Source organism: Drosophila innubila, assembly GCF_004354385.1.
Source record: "Drosophila innubila isolate TH190305 chromosome 3R unlocalized genomic scaffold, UK_Dinn_1.0 2_E_3R, whole genome shotgun sequence".
NCBI classification, from domain to species: domain Eukaryota; kingdom Metazoa; phylum Arthropoda; class Insecta; order Diptera; family Drosophilidae; genus Drosophila; species Drosophila innubila.
The window spans coordinates 29,401,404-29,419,204 of NW_022995380.1; the positions used below are offsets into that span (position 1 = coordinate 29,401,404).

The 17,801-nt window shown below is 32.9% G+C and overlaps 1 long non-coding RNA gene across 1 annotated transcript; it reads right to left on the bottom strand.

The window, feature by feature from the left end:
- Positions 1 to 17,089: 17,089 nt before the first annotated feature.
- LOC117791994 lies at positions 17,090 to 17,453 on the bottom strand. The gene is made up of 2 exons (XR_004618131.1): positions 17,260 to 17,453; positions 17,090 to 17,172 (listed from the first exon to the last, which is right to left on the bottom strand). It is a non-coding gene; the product is annotated as an uncharacterized LOC117791994 (long non-coding RNA).
- Positions 17,454 to 17,801: the final 348 nt, after the last annotated feature.

The following is a 17,801-nucleotide window of genomic DNA, read 5'->3' on the forward strand; positions in this document are numbered from 1 at the left end:
AAACCGACTTCACTCAACTTGGCCAAAACACAAGCTGGCCTAAATGCGCTGTCTGCTTGTTAATTTAAACTACAGTTAGACAAGCAATTGTTTGGACAAACTAAACAAATTTGCATACAATCAAGAATATTACATGTATTTAATTTATATATAAAAAGAGTTCAGCTTTATTTCTTTTTAAATTTGTTTCAAAAACTATAAAAATTAAATTTAAAACAAAGTAAAAACCATTTATAAATAAATCAAAATAAATTACTTGATTAACAGAATTTTATTTAAAAAAAAAAAGCATATCATAGTAATTATAACTAGAGAATTCTTTAATATATTTGTTTAATTTTTAATTTATTTACGTCAGTTTTAAGTTAAAAACAGTTGACAAATAAAAATTATCAATCAGTACAAAATGTTACCAGTTAATATTGTAAAATGTACAGTTTAAAAACAAAAAAATAATCATACTAGAATAAATTTAAAAAAAAACATTTATCAATTTCCAAAGTATGAAAATAATAATAACAAAGAAATAAATTGTAATTTTATGTACTTAAAAAAAATAAATGTTTTCCCTTGTTTTTATTATGTATATTTTATATTAGTTGCTCTTAAGACTATTTAAAAATATATTAAATAACTTAAAAATGTTTTAGCTAAATTATAATAATTATTTAATTGTACAAATACAAATACAAAAATAGATATATAATTGTAATTTATGTGTACAAAAATAATAATATTATTATTTACTTTTATTATTTATACAAAAATAACTTTATAATTATTTATGTATGTTTTATATTTTATTTAATATTTTATTTTTATTTATTTATTTATGCACGACTAAAAGCAGTCGGCAAAGAAAAAATTACAAGTATAAAAATTAAGTTACAGATTAAAAATACAAATACAATTAAAAATAAATTATGAAATGTAAAGAAAAAAAATTAAAATTAGATCTGGGGTAAGCAAAAATTATAATTGATCCAACATTTGTTGCTAGGATTATAGGATATAGGATAATATGAAATAACGAAGCTGTAAACTTTATTCTTTGTCAAAATAATTAGTTGGCTAACTGTGATTGGGGCTGCTTCTAAAATTTTAAATTAGACAGCTGTGGGGCAGGTAATGCTGCTGGTGGTGCACGTTGTTTTTGTTGTGGTTGTGGTAGTTGTTGTTGTTGTTGCTGTACTTTTTGTTGTTGCTCATTTAAATTTTAGAAGTTGGCCGCGAGAAATGCAAAAAACACACGCGCTCAAAGGAATAACTCAGTATCCTTGTTGTTGTTGTTGTTTTGCTTGTTGGCCAAAAGCACGTGCAACTTTTGGCACTGGCCACGGGAATGCGAGAGTCCGGCAAATGTAGCCCGTAAGCCGTATAGCGTTAGCTGTAACCCGTAACGAGACCCGAGACGTGTCCGAATGTGGCAGCTGTGAGTGCCGTTAGCTTGTTGCAAGTGGAAACCAAGCGCGTTGCACGTCCGTTGTGTTTGAGAGTCGGCGAAGAACTAAACGTGAGTTCGTTGAAAGCAGCCGAAATGACACACGAATTGGCCAGAAACACGAGCCTGGGAAATTCGCTCTTTAGGCCAAACAGCAGCTCGGAGATTGGACCAAAGAGACAGAGAGAATAACAGAGAGAGAGAGAGAGAGAGAGAGAGAGAGAGAGAGAGAGAGAGAGAGTTACGCTGAGAGTGACAATGTGGGGCTGACGAACTACATAACTGGGTCAGACTGAACCTGCCTCACCAGGCAACCACCGCACCACCGCACCACCGCACCACTCCAGCACCCTCACATCCATAGGGGTGCCACCTAACGAGGCTTCACTGTGGCAAGCGAGAGTTTTCGGTCTGCGAGCCGCATTTAATCGAATGTAACGTTTACAGTCAACTTAACACATTGATTTAGCCTATCGTAGGTAAATTAGTGGCCAACTGCCAAAGTCCTTAAACTGTCCATGTATTGGTGTGACTCTGTGTGTGTGCGTGTGTGCGTGTGTGTCTGACGAGTTGCTTATGGCCAACGTTTTAGCTAGGCGTCATAATTCGCTATGGAATTGTTTTTATCACTTAAATCAGTTATTTCTATATGTATTTATGAGAGAGCGTGTAACTCTGTATCTGTGTGTGTGTATGAGTGTATAAATGTGTGTGTGTCTGATGGAGCAAGGACCCGTTAGCTTAATACCTGTAACAACGACTTGTTGCCAATGCGAACACGCAGGTGAAGTTTGTGCAATTCTTGGAATTGAGGCAATTAAGTTATGATTTTGGACATGGCCAAAAGCGAAACAAGCTGAAATGCTACACTGAAAAAAAAAACAACAACTTCTTAAATCAAGAACATTCAGCTTAAATATTCATCTAAGATTATTTATCTAAAAAATCTTAAAATCTTAATATAAGAGTAAGAATCTTAAATTGTTTGAAAAGTATAAATAGAATAAAATGTAAATAAATCAAAATTTAAAAATATAAAAAAATTATAATTATAAAAAAATAATTTTTATTTATTTTAATTTTAGATTTTAATTTTAAGAACATTTATTCTTTAAATAAAAAGAACTTGGTCTAATCTAAAAATCAAGATGTGTTCTCTTAATTTAAAAATGTAATGTTCTCAAAGCATTTTTTAGACCAAAATCTTGATTTTAGAACATTTTTTTTAACAGTGTAGACAGTGCATTATATAATCCATTAAATTATACACTTTCGTAAATATTTGACATTTCTCTCATTATTTACCATAACTGCAATTGTGTAGCTTTGTCAAATAATTTATTTTGGTTTATTTTAACTTTGGCTTTTATTTTAACACCAACAAAATGAAATAGAAAATCTATAGTTAAACAACATTTTGTTTATTAATTTGTACACTCGCATTTGAACTAAATAAAACTCGTTTGCGTGTCAATATTGATAACAACAAATAAACACAACAAATTTATTGCGTCAACAATAAAACAAATGGCACAAATGAGCAAAATATTTGATTTGTTGCGGATAAACTCATTGATTTATGGCCAACGAGTGACTAACTAATAAGAGCATGTTTATATTAAAATTAAATATAATTAGGCATGCACATAGTTGAATAATAGTCGATTGTTCTTATGTGAAAGAAAGTGAGGATTCTGTAAAAAAGACAACTTATTATGTGTCACATTTGAAAAAGAACTAGAAAAGTTATTATTCATTATATTTTATAAAAAATAAATTATTAATTTTATTTTTATAAAAATTAAAAAAAAAATTAATACGAAATTATTAATTATACTTTTATAAACATTAAATTTTTATAACAAATATTTGAATCACTCATTTTAATTTTTATATGTAAGAATACTTCACATTTTATTTTATATTTTATAATACGAAATTATTAATTATATTTTTATAAAAATTAAATTTTAATAACAAATATTTGAATTACTCATTTTGAATATCTTTTCATAAACATATTTCGTTTTTAATTCTATTTGCCATATCGTGTAGTGCACTCTCTAATAATTTTCAATGAAAATAAAATTGAAAAGCTTAGACAGTAGTTGAATGAAAGCGATTCAATATTTATTTATTTTGCAAATTGAGAAATATTTATAATAATAGAAAGGTCAACTTATTTTTATGGAGGTTATTTTTTACAGCAATTGATAATTATATTTCTAGTTATATACGTAGCATACTTTTCAGCAATTCAAACTTTGATTTAGTTACAAAAAAATGGGCATTAGTTATTTCTTAGAATATGAAATTGTTAGTGTCATTTAGAGCGGAGACTATAAATTTTCAAAGCTTATCATATGGATATTAAAACTATTCTTCTTCTCTGTCTGCATTTGCACTTTTGCCAGTGAAAAATGTTGAATAAAATGTTATTAATTTCGAGGAAAGGAGCAGTTGTTGCTGCTGTTGTAGTTGCTGCTGTTGTAGTTGTTGTGGAAGGTGCAAGCATGATGCTGTATGAGTTGATGGTCATTTCACGCATTAACATTCAAGTGGCCGGATGAGTGGATGAGAGTGAGTGAGTGAAAAATGCCAAGAGGGATGCTTGTTGGCTTCTAGCTGTTGGCAGTTGGCTGTTGCCTGTTGGCCATGGTAACAGGAGGGACTCGCTTAGGAATGCGCAATGGACAACCGCAGTTGAGGACACATCGCATCGCATCTCATCTCATCCAGCTTGCTGCCACGCATATTTAAGCTGTCATCCAACCTGTCAACCTGCCACCCCCTCACTCACCCTCGCCCCCAACCCCTGTGGGAACTTTTCGCAGGTGAAAGCATCACAAATCGAGGTCACTTTGCCTATTGGCCAAATACGTTGTCCACATCGCATCAAGTTCGCTTCTGGCCTGGTTAATGCACATGCTTCTGACTTGGTCAGCTGTTCAGTTGGTCAACTGTGCTTTGCGGTTTTGATTGCGCTGTCAAAAATCTGGCTTTGACTTGCAATTGAGTGCCAAAATCAACAAGATCTCTTATTCCCTAGCATTTCCGAAAAAGAATCCGAAATCAGCCTGTTTAGCCTATTAGCCTATTAGCTTATTAAGCCTGTCCTCAACAACAAAAACATTTAACTATAAAATTCTCAACTTAAGCTCCTTTTATTTCAAATTCTAGTTAAGCGGTTTGACAACCATTTAAGAGATATGTTGACATAAAATATATTCAGGCATAAAATTTAACCGCACTTGCAACAAAGCCAGGGAATCAAACCGTAACAATTATAGGCTACGGTTTCGGTTCCGGTAAGTCCCGAAATAACTATTTCGGTAAAAGGTTCTATTTCAGTTTTTTTCTTTCTTTCTTTCTTCCTTTCAAATAAATTTTGAAATATTTTAAAATTTTATGATGGCGATTTATAATAAATATGACATCAAAACAAACAGACCTAGGGCAAAGAAAATTTTTTTGAACGAACTAAAAAATATTTGAATGCAGAATGTATTAAGAGGCCAAATCATGATCAAAATGACATTCCGCTTGAAAATCGGGTCAGTTTTTGATCAAGTTATGACTGTTTAAAGTTGGCCATACTGCGGATTTAGCCACATTACAAGTCAAAATTTTTGTTCAATTTCACATGATTTTTTACAGAAAAATGAAAGGTCTCAGAATCAAATTTAAAGTGTTGTTTTATACTAATTACGATATAAGGAGTTGATAAAAAGCGAAAACTTGCGATTTAAAATTTTGAATTTTCAAAATATCTAAGGGAGGACCCTATGCTTTAAAATCGCATTCTGCCTGGCGTAGTCGAAAAAAATTAAATTGAATACAGAATGAATTAAGATTCAATTAAGACAAATATAATTTTAATTAATAAATTATTAAGTTTTATCAACTCTTTAAAAAAATATTTTGACTTTAAAAAACAAACGACAAATTTTAATTCATACTTATTTTATTTGAAATATCGTACCAAATGTAAACCACAAAAACAAGTGTAATCCATAAGTCTATCGTTTCACCTTAAATGTTAACATAAACAAGCAGTAAACTGCTTGTCCCAAACTAAACAGAGCTATGCAAAGGAAAAGTCTGCTGCTTTATGGCAGAAAATACTTACACACTTTTTTATATAACAGTGAGTACGCGGTATTTATAGGACACATATTGAAAAATCTCTTATACACTGAAGACACAGCACCAAATGGTTATACAAATTGTACAATATAATTTGAACACTTTTAGTAGAATTCTGATATAAACAGGAACAAGAAACAAAAGTGTATCGGATAAGTTTCAGCCTCAACATTTTGTTATATACTATAGTTTGTTATACAATAGTGAGAATGCCATATTTCCCGACAATATATCTCTATATTGTTATATAAAATGTCCTGTTAATGTTATAACACTGTCTCAAAAAGTCCTTCCGTGGTGCAGAAACTTGATGAAGTAAACAAAAAATGCACGTAAAATAAATGCTTGGTAAAGAAATTTAATAGGGTTCGTGGATTAGTTTAGTTCTGAGCTGTGATAAATTACCAACTGGCGCTTATAAGTTAGAAAAATGAAATTGTTATATAAAAAAGTCCCCTAACGTTTTTTCGAATTTCTGCAAAATAAGAAATTCATAGAATTTCATTTGCGAAATATAAAAGTAAAAAATTATTGTTCTATAACCTTTTTATTAAGTGGGAACAGTTTTTCAAGATGTTATACATATAACATTTTACCTTTATACGTAGTGCTATTGTATATTATACAATTGTTATAAATTTATGTACTTGCTCTACTTCTAAGATTATTGTTTTATACTGGTAGTCTTATATTTATAGTCAATTTAAAAAGGGAGTTTGTAAATATTTGACTGCTACAAGTGGAAGCAGTGTCCGTGTCCCAAGAGCAAAGCAGTGCAAGCAGTTCTCTGTTATTAAATCATAGATTTTACAGACTGTTAAGTGCTGGCATCAGTAAAAACTTATAACAGTGCTCTGAGATTGTGTTCGACTGCAAGATACCTCTTTTTTGAATAACTTTTATGATAAGTCTTTCGTCGCAGTGAAATATCTAGGCAAACATTTTTATAGATAAAGCTAAAATAATTGAATAAATAAACTTGTAAATAAAAATTCTAAAAAACCACTTGTCAAATTCTAAGTTAAATTAAGTATAAAAAACAAATTCATTTGAAATAAACATTCATTAGAAATCATTGGATTTGTTCAAGATATTCAGTAAATATATTCATACAATTTTTCAGTTAATTGATAAACAACTTGACTGGAATCCAGTATTTCCAATTGTCATTTAGCTTCCCTTTTTCAAGAATTCCCTTGCTGTTTATTTCTTTTAATCACTTGCCCTCTCAGCATGAAATCAATGAGGTTAACCTTGAAGATATGTATTTAGCTGGCCAACTTCCTGTGAATTCATATTTGCCACAGCAGGAGGAGGAGCTGGAGTTGATCCTGGGGGAGTCCTGTGGGATGCTGGCGTACATGGCTTTGGTCGCAAGGCCGAGTTATGCCCAGAATTTATTGTCGCAGTTATTCAGTGACTTATTTGCCATCGTTCAGGTGAGTTCTCTGCCAGTCTGCCAGTCTGCCACTCTGGAGTGGCACTACCAACTCCAGTTACCCATTCCCAATTCCCTTTTTTCGACTCTCGTCTCTCCACTCTTCGACAGCTGCCTAACTCGTAAAGTTATTACTGCAACGAGGCGGAAAATTGCTTCTTTCTCCACGTGCGAACTGCTTGAGGGCCTCCAAAAGGGGGCGCAGGTGTAGGCGTGGCATTGCAGAGTGTTGCCGAGTTACCATAAACACACACACACACACACATGTGCATCTGGTTGTAGAATTTACGTGGCAGAAAAGTCGGCGCCCGCATTGTGTGCAAAATTCCAGGTGCCTGATTGCCGCTAATGAGCGTCAAATTGAAATTCCCGCTCAACGGTGGGAGGAGTGAGTAGTGGAGGGTTAAGGGGTGAGGGGTATCATCAAGAGGATATCATTGATTTCACACCAACGCACACACACACACACACACATAGACAATGCCTATTCCCCAGCTAAATTCTGCTGTTGCCACATTTAAGTTAAAGCCAAAGTAGTAAATACAATTTTGTTGCAGGACCATCATAATCCACTTGACTGCCTCTCACTCCCGCTCTCACTCCCTCTCTCACTCCCTCTCTCTCTCTTTATCTGCTTAAAATTCCACATGCTCTTCATTTTGATCCGCCGCGAGTTGCCTTTAATCCCCCTTCCGTCTCCCTCACTCCACCACACACCTCTTGGTGTCATTAAAATGCAAGGCAGCGATTGCAAACCGGACACACTGGACACCACTCAACACACACACACCCACACACTTACACACTTACACAATCACACCCTCACACACACACACACAAACACACACAGTCTCATGCGCACGTGGATATCAATGTCGAAAACAACAGGGATCAACACACACACCCACACACACACACATCTCTACACACACACACTCACAAATTGAAACATTGTGACGCATTGTAAAACTTTAGTCTATTTCTTATACCCTATATCAGAAATATATATTTATTTTGTGCAAAAGTACTTTCAGACAGACAGTATATCAAAAAATTTATGCACAATAAAATAAATTCGAATACAGTAAGCACTCTATACAAGCAACTCACATATATTTTTTTTTACAATTTTTTTTCCTATATAGAAAAAGTTGCTTATATAGAAAAAAGGAGTATACATTTTAAATATAATCACTTTTGCGACACAAGATAACTAAGAAATTTTATTTGTTAATATCAACGCTGCAAACCTCCAATATTTTGTTAAAGGTTCGGTTCGGCGGTGCGAACCATAGAGCAAGACATCGGTTCGGTTCGCGAATTGGTTTTTATACCCCCTGAACCCAAGGTTAGAGTTCGAACTTTGGTTCAATTTCATACAAAAAATATTTGTATTGTTATACATATCTCTCTACATTTTGAACTATGTTAATTAATCTTTTTTTTTTTAAGAAATAAAATTTTGATGATAATTTAAATTAGTTTGAAAATTTAAATATGACTTATTTTAATCCGAAGTGTCAAATAATTGCGTAATATTAGAAAACCATAAAATTTATGTAATTATATTTTTTTTCGAACCGAACCTTTTATTTTAGAAAGCGGTTCGGTTTAGGTTCGGGTTTGCAAAGTAAATTACTTGAAGGTCTCGGTTCATGATCCGGTTCAGGCAGCTTAAGAACCCGCACCGAACCGGTTCTACGAGGTTCGGTTCAGAACCAGTTTACAGCCTTGGTTAAAATAATATCAATTAAGTCTATTAAAAACAGTTTTTTTCTGATTCATCGCCAAAACAAGATATTTTTGGTGGTATGGTTATGGATATTGAACCTTCTGCAAACTTCTGATGATTTCTTGAAATCTTGAAGTTCATAAAAAATTAATAATATTTTTATAAAGAGATCGGTTTTTTTTTCTTAATTTTTATGGAAGTATTGTAATTAGAAAAACTATACTAGTTGCTTGTAAAGTAAATTCTAAATTTGAAATTTGTTTACCTTTGTAAAGGTTGCTTATAAAGAATGTTTACTGTATTTATTAATGCAAACAAGAATTTTATCATAGTTTTCTAGTAATTGTTTTTATTTTTCAGGGATAAAATTAAGAAACATACTCGTATTTCTTACATTTTTAGACATGTGTTGTGTTTTTTTATTGCTTAATTCAGCTACAATAAACTGTACTAAATTAAATTAAAGTATTTTGCATAAGCTGAAAAGTGAATTTTAAAGTCTGCGTTAGAATTGTATTTATATTTTGTTTCTATTAAAATATACATTAATTTCAATAAAGCAATAAATGTTCTACAAATTAGTGCAGGGTATTATTCTGTCGATAGCATGCGACTTTAGCCTTTCCAACTTATTTTCAATGCATTGACACATTTCCTCTAACGGAATATTAGAAGAATCAGCTTCTAGTTGAAAGGAAGGGGGAGGGGAAGGGGTTCCTAGGCAAGGCAATAGTTTTTATTCAGGGCAACTTTTAGTATTCAGCAATGATGATGACAGGATGTGTCAAACAGGACTCGTTTACTCAGTCGTAGTCGAAGTCGAAGTCAGAAACAGAGTCAAATAAGCAGCTAACTTTTGCGAAATTTATTTGCACAGATATCCAAGGCAGAGGAGGTTTGCTGGAAGAGGGTTGAGGGGAAAATCTACTGACTGTCTGCACAATTTACAACTTCAGCCAACATGATGGCTAATGGTCTACCTAATCGCATTTCAATTGAGGGTGATTTTCAGAGTGAATCTGAGTTTGCAAACATTTAATATGAATGTGTAAAATCTTAAAGAATTATTAATATTACTATGAAAAAATTAAAACTTTCTTGTATACGACAAATGCTGTATTTAAGTGGTATTAAAATATTTCAATTCCATATTTCTTTAAAATAAAAATTTTAAGATTTTAATATAAAAATTTTTGAATTTTTACATGAAATGAAATTTTATTTAAAGCAATCATTAAATTAATTTTTTTATAATTAACTTAATTTGTGTTTCACATGAAACATTTTAAATGGACATGAATATGTATCATATTTAAGCCAAATATTTACTTATTTCATCTCGACAGCTCAGCATGAATATTGATAGTTTATTTTCTCACATTAAGAGGAAAAATGGAAATATAAATGAATAAGTGTTCACTTCTATATTCAAAGCGTCGAAAGCATTGAATTAAATATGCAGTCTATGTAAATTCATAAAACACATTTCGATAAAACATAAATGAAAAAAAAAAGAAACATATGCATTTAGAAAAAATGTTTATTTATAAATAAAATTCAACAAAAGATTTAACACAGACTGATAATAATTTGGAATATATGATAATATTAGGAACTTTCCTTTTTTAGATGGTAAACTGTCTCTTAAATGATTCATGATATTTTCGAGTATTTGGGGAATAAAAGCACTAACAGATCATTTGCCCATACGACCCCAATATGTAAGAAATACCATGAAATGAGAATTATTTCTTAGTTCTTAGTATGAACTCTGGATTTTGGTCGGGGTTGCGTCAAGGCCAGGGGTAGGGGCAGGGGAAGGGGAAGAAATAAGGGGAACTGTCAAAATTTTGTGTAATTGCGGCCAAGAAACATTTTTTTATTTTTACAGTGGCTCGTTTTCCATTTTGAAACTAATATTTTAATGTTGCTTGGCAATGACAATAAAATGTTGTACGTGTTGCACGTTCAGAGACATTTTCCCAAAATAGACATTGAAGAGACAAGGGGAATGAAATTAATTCCTTCGTCTATCTATAGATACGATTGAAGTGGAAGGAAGGCAGACTTTATCTAAGATGTGGCATTGTGCAACAGGTGCGCGACTTAAGCCGCCCCAAGACGTTGCAATGTGTGCAACAATCACATAAATCAGCCTATACTCGTACTTGGACCAGAGTCTTACCTAAGTAAACCGCTTTTGAAAATAATCGCTTGCCTATCCATTATGCCACAACTACACACATACACAATCACACACACACAAACATTTGTCTCTGTCAGTTGCACATTCGATTGTGCCACAAGCTGGCTTCAAGCTGATGGAATATAAGCCCTCAATGTGGCAGTTTGAGTTGCATTTGACGGTTCCCCATAATCAGCTCAAGACATTTTAGCCTCAAAGTCAGTTGCAAAGTGATTTTGCAACATAATTTCATATTAATAATTATTACTTCTCACTGTTAAGACGTCTTAAATTCAAGGAGTATGTTTCGCACTCTCCCAATCTGCACCTTACACACAAAAAAATACTACGTACAGTTTCCTATTGACAGTTTGATTTGCACTAGAGCTATTTCTAGTTGGTTAAAATTTTTTGTTTGATTTAAATAATCAGATTTAAAGAAAACATTCAAATAGTTAAAAAAAAGGTATCAGACATGTCAATAAATTTTGATTTTTCATTCCAGCAAGCTAGAACAAATTGAGAATTCTAAATTAAATATGCAGAATCTTTTCCTTAAAATTTAAATAAACAATAAAAATTATTAAAAGTATTAAATTTTAATTTTCAATTAATTAAAAGTGGATTTCAATGTAAAATATGGAGTTTCAAAAGTCAATACAGTAATATTTAATTATAGAACGCATATTTATTTGTATCAGTGTAGCGGTAACTTGCAACAAGTCGTAGAGACCAATAAATTATGATTTTGAGTTAAATAAAAGTTCTCTTTAGTTGATTTCAATATGAAATATGGTGTTTTAAAGGTCAATACATTAATATTAAATTATACAACGCATAATTATTTGTATCAGTGTAGCAGTAACTTAGAACAAGGCGTAGAGAGCATTAAATTATGATTTTGAGTTAAATAAAAGGTCTCTTTAGTTGATTTCAATATGAAATACGGAGTTTCAACACATTAATATTAATTTTGACAACATATTTTTTTTTTTTTTAGCAGTGTAGAGGTTACTTGCCACAAGGCGCCTCTGACTCAGACAGTGATCACAAGAGGGGAATGTGGCCAGGAAAGGAACTTTGGAGTGACTATGCTCGGCATTCTCGGCACGTTTCGGTGCGCCAAATAAATTTGAAATGTTTCATTAGACCAACATCAACATGCAACAAGCAACAAGCAACAACATGAGGCGAGTAAAACAAAGAAATTAACTTAAGGTTGCGTCTGTCCGTGAACTCCTTACAAAAAAGGCAATTAACGCGAAGTCTCCCAAAATTCGCACAATTATAAAACAAATTTGGACTTTGATGGGCTTCATTAACACCGCCCATTTTTAAAGACGACATTTACAGGTGTGGATTCTCATAAAAGCTAAAATAACAAACATATATGTTATGTTAAAATTAATAGGAAATTACCTATATTTATTATTATATTTATAAGAGCTGTTATTGCAATTATTTGTTTACTTACTTGGCGTAAATAAGCAAATTCGACAAAATAAATTAATATATGAAATTAAATTTAGAATAATCAATCAACCACATTTATTGCATTGATTTATTCAAAGTCAACAGAAAACCTTCCTTTACTATAAAGTTTATATATATTTGCTTTTGAAGCGTATTTACACACTTTTCTCTATTATTTAAGCTTTACATTTGATTGGAATTATGCAGGCAATAAATTCAGGTTTGTAATATTAAAAAAAAGGAAATAAACCACAATAATTAGAAATATAAAATTATAAATTTTCAACTTTTATTAGACGCAGAATAAAATGATTTTAAGAAAAATTAACAATAAAAATTTTAAGTAAAAATATAAAATATTTTTTGCAAATCTACAAATTATAAATTTCAAATTTTTAGTAGTCTCAGATTTAATTAAATTTTAATATTATATTTATAAAATCAAACAGCAAGCATTCAAAGTAATTTGAATAATAAATGTATAAAATTTGAAATAGACGCATAATAAATGAAATTCTTTTATCAGATGGCAATTTCCTGCTGAATTGACCAGCTCAAAGGAGAGCGCAAAACTTGGCCAATTGTTTGGGCCAAAAAAGGGGCAGACATATTGATTTAACTATGCAAATGATTTAGTTGAAATCTAAACTGATTGCGGGGCTGTCATGTATGAAAGGATAGACCCAAAACGTATCCTGGAAGCCTTTCCACCCACAGGGGTCAGTTTTGAAATTGTTAGATTGTAAATTATGCACATGTGATTGATTGTTCTGAGTGTTCTGACCAAACTTAAATTTGAGTAGATTTTAGGGTTGATACTATATGGAGATGTATGCACGCATTTAAGAGATGGAGTCACTGTCTTTCTCTCTCTCACTCTCTCACTCTCTCCCTCTCTCTCTCGCTCTCTAGGGACATTGAGGACATTTGCTCGATAATTTCGAGGCGACATCGTTGACTCAGTCGTCGGTTTTTATTGCCGCGAATATTGTTGCTCATAACTTTTTAATGCGGATGGTTGGTTGCCCCTTATAAACAACTGACGCAACTTTTTTCGTATTGCTTAAAGTGTACACCCCCTCCCCCTATCAAAAACATTCACATATGAGCATTAGGGTGCTTCGATTCTTTTCACCAAAAATAGTAATCCAAAATCGTAGTTTACGGTAAGTTTAAAAATGTTTTTACCAATGTTTTTAAAATTTACAAATTTTATGTTTTTAGTCCTTGCATGAACAAAAATTACGTTTTAATGAAAATTGATCGAATGATGACATAAAATGTTGAAAGTCCTTGTCTCAATATGAGTTTTAATACCAATCTTGTCAGTATCGAGCTAAAAACACTAAAGCTATGTTTATAACAACATTTTATTTATTTATTTTTATTTATTTTATTTATTTATTTATGCACTAATAAAAGCAGTCGGCAAAGAAAAAATTACCAAGTATAAGAATTAAGTTAAAGATTACTAATACAAATAAAATTTAATTTAAATTATGAACTGTAAAGAAAAAAATTAAAGTTAGATCTGGGCTAAGCAAAAATTATAAATGATCCAACATTTGTTGCAAGGATTGGGGAAAACCCAGAAAAGCCCAATCAGATCAATAAAGAATAGTGTTGTTAAAAGTAATAGAATAAACATGTTAAAAATTTAAAAAAAAAAAAAACTTTTCAACTTAATAAACGGGGACTTGGAATTTATTTTAGAACTATAATTTCATAGTGAAAACATCTTAGAATTGAGCGTAGATTACAAATTTAGGTTACTAATTTTAATTTTTTTTGCCCGTATAAATCGATGCACCCTACTGAGTATACTCATACCAAAAGGAAGCGAGTTTGTTCAGCGACTCAAAAACAGAATCGTGTTATTCACATCGCCTCGCCTTTTGGCTCATTTCATGTAATTTACGCACTCCGACTCGAGTTGTGTGTGTGTGTGTGTGTGTTAGGGGTGTGTGTGTGGTTGTGTGTGTGGTTGTGTGTGTGGTTGTGTGTGTGGTTGTGTGTGATGATTGCAATTGCCACCGTGTTGTTGGAGCTTATCTTTGGCAAATGCCACCGCAAGCAGCAATCAAAAACGCATTTCTCCCCTCGCCAAATGCGCGTGTCACAATCATAACTTTATAATAAACCCTCTGTGCCCCCTCAACGTCTTTTCCCCCTCACTCGCTGCATATTAACTTAAGTGTAAGTATGTACTTAGCACAAGTGTTGGATTTTTACCTGCTCACACACGTATGTGAAACAGATTAAATTAAATTAATAGTCTGCGGATTATCGATAAACTTTGAGCTCGAATTAAATTTGATTATGCTCCATAATTTGACAATTAACTTAACTTAATTGTGACAATAAAATGACAAAGCGTATGCAGATTTATGCATACAATTATTATTTCTTAATTAGCGTAAATTATAAAGCCGATTAAAGTGGAAAAATCAATATGATTATTTAAGAACTCGCAAAATTCCTTGACTATGAAAAATAAAATTATAATCTCAAATCAATTTAGAGCTTAAGCAATTCTCAATAAAAGAAAGTTATTTAAATTGTGAATGTTATAATTTACAGTTCATATTATTGTTAATTTTCGCATGATTTAAAAAAATGTAAGCTGATTTTTAAACACTTTTTACTTATTAAATCCACATAGATATGAAATTATTCGTTTTAAAAAAAAAACGACTTTATTTTTACATTTTTTTGACGGTTTTAAGTTTATAATCCTCAAAATAATCCTTAATGATATATTGCATTCATCGGTATATCTATTAAATACAGATTATATTTTGAGTACCTCTGTTGTGCCCCTTTGTGGAATTATTTCCCCTCCATATGCTTTTCATTCAGTTATGCCTGGTGAGTGGCGTTTGAAATCAAATTCCAGAAAATAAATTGACAGAGTTATGAGCAGATGCCATGAACTGAGGAACCACAAATAATTCGAGGCATTTGCATATTGGGATTGTACAAAGCGCGTGTGTGGCAAGGACTTGCAGTGCCTGTTGCGCGACTTTATCTTAAAGAGAAGTTGGAAAAAGGAAGACGGCTTTCTTACCTCAATAAACTGACAAAGGCAGAAACAAAAGGTAAGGCATAGGAATAGGGGAAAGGAGAACAAAACACACGCGGCACGTACGTGTCAAAAAACGTTTTGGAAGCCATCAATCTGAGGAAACAACAACGACAGATGACAATCAACGAACTCACAGAGAGAGAGAGAGAGAGAGACAGAGAGAGAGAGAGAGAGGGGCAACATTTACAGAGGCGTCTTCAATTGATTATCGCATCAAGTTGTTGACATGTCAGCGAGAAACGGAACGAGAAACGAATGGGAGAATTGGAAAAGTTGCTGCCTAATAGCATGTGATGGGTCCAAAAGTTGGACAGAGTAATTCCCTTCCAATCCCCCAAGAGGGAACACATTTATAGTTTAGCTACTTCACATAAAAACTTGTACAGCACTAAAAGCAGAAACGAGTCCAAAATAAATAAAACAATGAAGAACAAATGCTAATAGCAAGTGAATGATTCAATGATTCAATGATTCAACTTGCCAGTAAATGGGTACAGAAAGCGTTCACTTGGAAGGCAATTAAAAGGACGCGAACCCGATACAAGACTAAGCTCAAATCAGATTGTTCAGAGAAGCGTAATATCTGTGTGGTAAACAGAACAGAACAAAACAAAACAGAACTTTGATGATGTTACTGAATACTGCATGGCTGTTTTTAAGAGTGTAAACTTTTCACATTTTTCATCGAGTTAAGCGAGCGAATGTAAATAGGAAAACGAGTCGAAAGAACCAAAGAACCGTAGAACCGGAGAACCTTAATGAACTCCGTCCGACCGTCAAGCAAATCAACGGCACAGAAAAATGTCAAATAACAACTCGAATAAATAAAAGATAAGAGACAAAGACGAGCAACAAGGAGCACAAAGGACAGACTCCGTGGTTCCTAAGTCCTTGTTCCCTGTTGTTGTTGATTTCATTTCGCCAATCGCGATACTTCTACTCCGTCGAGGAGGAGCAGGGGCAAAGTGGTCACATTGATGTGAGCCGAGCTGTAAATAAGGAAAGCGATAAAGCCACTTACCCAATTTCTCGCCGCAGAGCACGCTCTCGATGGAGGTGGCCAATATCAAGGCGAATAGTGCGACGCCAAGACGAATACGGATACGGGTCCGGGTCCGGGAATGTGGCTCCATGACTGAACCCTCGCCGTAAGGGCGAAGGACGAAAGGGCGTGGCGTTACAGTTACTTAAAGAAAGCGCAGTTCAGTAGTTAGCAGTTAGACAAAGGATTTCTCTATTAGCTTCCACTTGTTTCAATTCACTTGGCCACTCCCAACAACAACAACAACAACGTCTCTCATCTGCAATTAGAGTCTCTGTCTTTTAAATGGACTTTTTTACGCTTCGTTTGCCACTTTTAGACCAACAGCTGCATCCGAGCATATGGCAATAGACTTTATTCAAGGCCCAAACGCAATTGACTGAACGTATCTTGGCTTTTCCTCTTTGGCCTCTCTTTGCCTTCAAAATTGTTAAGCAAATATTGCATAAGCATAAGCATTTGATCCTTTTATTATATTTCTTTTTAGCCTGGCCTTCGTCTTGTATTTTTTTTTAGAATAGTTGTTTCTTCTTCTTTGCTGCTTGTCGAGCACTTCAAATGTCAAAAGTAATTTTGAAAAATGAATTATTATGCTCTGCTTTCATTGCAATTCATGTGAAACATTCCAATCTGCAAGAGAAAAAGGAAAAGAAATAATTTCTAACTATGCCAAGTCACTTTAAATTAAATGTTAGTTTATGGTATTATTTAACTTACCATTCAAAAGGTGTCTTGTAATCCCAAATTTATTCAAATGCCAAAATATTTAGCTGCGATTTGTGTGTGTGTTTCCATTTAATCAACGTCACATTCGGCAATTGGGCCTATTATCCTTTTTCTGTTATCCCTTCACGTGTCACTGTCAAAATGTCGCATTAAGCGGCACAATTTCTTGAATTCTAAATAGGAACACGCACTCTGGTTTACACGGCTTTGTCAGCTTGTGGCTTTTCAATATTATTTTGAGAATTTATTTCAATTACCAAAGATGTCTGCTATTTGCCATAAAGCACACACACTTTTTTGATTGTATTCGATTATTTATCACTTGAATAGCCTGGGCTTTACTTTGCATTTATATTCGTAATCCTGTCTGGGATAGTTCCATAACAAAACAGGATATTAATTTCGCTGAATCGACGCAAGACAATTCGAATTTGTTGCGATTCAAATTTTGTTAGACGCTGATTTGTCGTTGACCCCTTCAATCGCAATTTATGGAAATATATGGCCAAAACATTTTCACATTTTCAGCCATT